The following is a 4293-nucleotide window of genomic DNA, read 5'->3' as shown; positions in this document are numbered from 1 at the left end:
ATGCAACACACACAAGTAGAGTAACACAAAAGAAAACTTTAAGCAGTTGGCAGGTGAAACATTCTGAAATCAAAGAGTGTGTGTGAGCAAATCATTTCCAAACAAGAGCTTTCCACAGTCCTCCCAAGGCAGTGTTGTGACCGCGTCTGTACTGCCTTCTTAACTCTCTGCCAACGAATTTCTTTCTTGGGAGTGTTTCAAACAGTTTAAACAGCGAGCTCCTTCCCCCATTCCCACCCGCCCTCCTCAGGAGAAGGCGACAAAGAGAAGCTTCCTTATGATCCAGTTCCTGGGACACTGCCCGGTCACTGCTTGCCTGGGGACAAGGTGACCTGCCTCCTTCTTTTGTACTTGAGGCAACTGACAACAATGACATTCAATTACTATTTCTTCTTTTTCATTTGGAGCTCTGGGAGTTTGGTTTTGTCTAATTTTCTGACAGATTTATTGTAAATTACCAAGCGTGAAAAGTCTCATGATTTACCGCAAAATGTAAAGACCCTGAAAACCACTTCATTATTCATTCCCTTCTCTTTGTTGTAATGGACATAAATCATCTCCTGACCAAGTGGGGGCTCCGATCTTGGGGAACTGTGCACTCCCCATAGAATCTGTCAGATCCTTATTTTTCTCAAAGGGAGGATGGGATGTCAGGTGACGAGTGGCCAAGCCACCTGACCTTCAAGGCAGGACTTCCAGGCCTAGATGTCTGTGGGGCAGAGGGACCAAGCAAGCTCCAGCACCCTAACCCAGGGGGCCCGCGTGGGTGGGCCCTCCTTGGGTGGACATCAGTGGGAATGGGGTGGTCATTCACATTCTAGTCACCCACATTGCTTGAATCAGAATCCTGGAAGGAGGGGAGCCACTGGGATTTGTTTTATGAAAGCTCTCTAGTGATTCTAATATACGGCATAAGCCACAGCTCCCAGGCACGTTCCCATCCTAGAGCTTATTCTGATTCAATTAAGTAAAGTGAATATTTTAATGTCTACAGATAATTCTTCTACGTACTACCTAGCAGTGGTGCTACCTGGCGGGAGAGGTACCTCATGCCCAGTGTGGGGAGAGGGGTGATAAATTGCCCTCCTTGTCCTGAGAGCCTGGAGACTCTCTGCTTTCTAACCCTCATGCCAATGCTTCATGGTGGTTCATAGCTCAGAAATGGAGGGACCTGCTCCGGCTTCACCAGTGAGGAAGGTACAACAGGAGCCGAGAGCCCCACACTCAATTTCTTTTTTCTCTGCCTGTGCACAAATCCTGTGGCCGTCAGCTCTCATGGTCCTGATAGCAGTGGGTCTGCGTCCTTGGTCTCTGAGGAGATACCTCAGTGATGACCCCACGCTCTAGATGGTCCTGCAACCCTCTGGCCACAGAGTTTTCATCTCTGCCCAGGACCATCTAGGAGTCCTCAGGGTCTCCAGTTTTAGCATTCAAATTAGTCCCAGACTGCTCCTCATGGAAATGGCCCAATATTTTCATTCAGATCTGTAGTCTGACTTTTAGCTTGGAAAGAAGTCACCATATTTACAACTTACACGGAGCCACCTTTCTCCAGATTCCCCTGAGAGCCCAACACTGTCAACCGCAAGAAGCACTGAACTGTGGTGGCTGTGCCAGTTTCCTGCTGCTCCTTCCAGGTTGTCCCGTTCTCTTCAACTGGAAGCCATCCTAGCGGAAAATGTAGGGGGGTCTCTTGGTCTCCATTAAAAGTCAATTTTACAAAAACCACTGAGAAGACGTGTTTAGCAGAGGCAGCTGGGATGCACATTAGGGTTTGGATCATAGGAACCCCAGGAAACTCCATCTATATCAACAGGATCTGGCCTACCCTTCCCATACCTACCGGATGTGACCCCAGGGTGTATTCCTGTCCATGGGACTGAGAGGGGGATGGGCTGCTTCTGTCTCCCATCAGACTCACCTGGGGGATAATGCTGTAGACATAGACTTGGAGAAGATTCATGAGATGGGAGGCGTGTGAAGACATCAGTTGGGATGATAAAGAAATTCGACATGATATATGAACACTAAAAGCAAAACAAGACAAAGAAAAGATTGCAAAGTCACATGACTTGCAGTGGGAATGGGAAAGAGGTATAGCTATTCTTTATGGTCTCAAAGGCTACTAATATGTATTACTTACGCTCGGCTTAGCTCTATTACAGTAACAAAATGAATCGTAAACATCTCAGCGGTTTCATACAATTGTTTATGCCTTACTTTGTTAAACTGTAATGAAGATTGAGTTCTCTTTAATTTCTTCGTGACATCATCTGGAATACACAACTTTGGGGGTCACTGAAGCAGGTGCCTCAGCCTCAAGCTGCCTCAGCCTGGACATGACTCTTGTCATTTCTACTCTTAATCCACCAGAACTGGTCACGTAGCCTGACGTAATTGCTAGGAATGCTGGGAAGTGGGGGTAATGGGTTATTTCTTGTTAAGCACAGCTCAGTTATGAACTGGGATGGTTTCCTTATTTGATGTTACTCTTGTAACACCGTATGCCAAGTACTATTTTATAAAGTTTACAAATATGGTCATTGAATCCTTGCAATAAGCCCATAAAGTGTTATCATTGCAGTTTTTCAATGAGCAGATCAGGTAACTGTGGTCTAGAGACATTAAATGAGTTGTCAAAGGTTATCTATGTGACATTCCCATTCAAATCTCGACATGGGGGTTCTAGGATCTCTGCTCTAATCACCATGCTATCTGGGTCACCCCAGCTTGCTACACAAACACAGCGTCGTGTAGAGCGAGGTCACAGCTGAGGCAGATCTGGAAAGCGCCCAGGGAACACAGGAAGCCAATGCCTGCTTTATCTAGGGATGGCCAGGCTTCTGGGGAAACTGAGATATGTGAAGAAATGTGGGGTTTTAAACCTTTCCAGTTGGCTTGGGTGCTCTAGGAGATTAAAGGTGGGTGAGGGGTGGTTGAGCCCAAATGGTTAAAAGTGACAACAGCAAAAGGATCCATTATGGAGATGTAATACACAAAGAAATAGAGTGGCTTAGTGAGCCCATGCACCCATCCCTCAGCGTCAGCAAGTTGTCTATCACCTCCCATGCATCCCAGGGAAGGAAGTAGCTATTTAAGTAATTCTTGGATCTCATTTTATAGAGTTACTCCAAATTAATTTTGATGCAATGTTTTTTAGGGTTTTCTGGTACATAGAGAAGCAGAAGGAAAGAAAAAGAAGCCTTTATTGGGAGAGGAGCACACAGCTCTTGGGATTGGGCTTCTCCTCTGACCAGGGACGAGCATGGTGGGTGGTTTTATGACCTCTGCCCAGAGACAGTGTTGGAGGCGGGTGTTGATGATGCCTGAGGAACTGAGTGGAAATGTCTTCATGTGGGAAAGGACAGAGGAAGTTGTAATCAGGGTTGAGGAGGAAGGAGGAGGAAGAGGTCATCAGAGACCAGCTGTCCTTTTGCTCTGGCCTTCCGCCATGTTAGACCACCGCCATAACATTCAGTAATTTATCCTAGAGCAGAAACCTTTCAGTTTCGAAGGAGGAAATGAGATGTTGCCCTGTTCTCTGGAGAAGAACAGCAGTGAAGACCAGGGAGGGGTCACATCTTTGCAGTCACCAGGGCAGTTTCAGGAGGCATCCATCTCTCCTTGGGCCCTGGTTCTAGCCCAGGCCTCCCACCTGTAAACTCTGGGCCTGTAGGACTTGGGCAGCCCTAAGGACCCAGTGAAAGAAAGCCCCTTGCAAAATACTCTCTGTACCCTGGATAAGGAAGACAAAGCAAACTCCTCTGGTGCACCCCTATTCAAAGTCTCATCCTTCCTTCAAATGCAGCCCGGAGCCCTCCATGGGGCCTCTGAGCTCTGCTGACAGTGCTATGTCCATTGACTCACCCATGCCGTTCCTGTTATCTTGTCTGTCCGCTTCCAGGGCTTGTGCCCCCAGCTGGGAGAGAGGGAAGAAGAGCCCAGAGACAGCCTGCGCAGGGGCTCTAGGAGCTGCTGTTGCCCTTTCTCTTGAGCCCTTATCTGGGCACACGAAAGAGGGGCGAGGTACACTGCAGCATGGTGCTAGACTCGGGCAGATGATGGGACGCAGGAAATATCTGTTCTTCCCCACCTCCTGGCTTCCCAAGAGGCTCCACTCCCCACTGTACCCAGCCGAGCCTCTCACCATTCTGGCAGAGGAAGCTCTCTATTCAATAGCCAGAGCCAGCGTCCTTCTCTGGAGGCAGGGGAGGCGAACTCAGGAGGAGCCCACTGTCCTGGCCCTTTTGTGGACTTGCTGAGCTCATGGAGGGTCAAAACAACCTCTTCTAG

General features: G+C 48.2%; 1 long non-coding RNA gene across 1 annotated transcript; it reads right to left on the bottom strand.

Moving 5' to 3' along the window:
* Positions 1 to 285: 285 nt before the first annotated feature.
* LOC134471733 (uncharacterized) lies at positions 286 to 4043 on the bottom strand. The gene is made up of 3 exons (XR_010041324.1): positions 3868 to 4043; positions 1922 to 2027; positions 286 to 1668 (listed from the first exon to the last, which is right to left on the bottom strand). It is a non-coding gene; the product is annotated as an uncharacterized LOC134471733 (long non-coding RNA).
* Between the last annotated feature and the right edge of the window lie 250 nt (positions 4044 to 4293).

The sequence above is a fragment of the Cavia porcellus genome, unplaced genomic scaffold (genome assembly GCF_034190915.1).
Source record: "Cavia porcellus strain 051 isolate PalLab524CR breed Dunkin Hartley unplaced genomic scaffold, mCavPor4.1 scaffold_19, whole genome shotgun sequence".
Taxonomy (NCBI): Eukaryota; Metazoa; Chordata; class Mammalia; order Rodentia; family Caviidae; genus Cavia; species Cavia porcellus.
The sequence above is the reverse complement of the archived record's forward strand: the minus strand, read 5'-3'. Positions and strand labels throughout refer to the sequence as shown.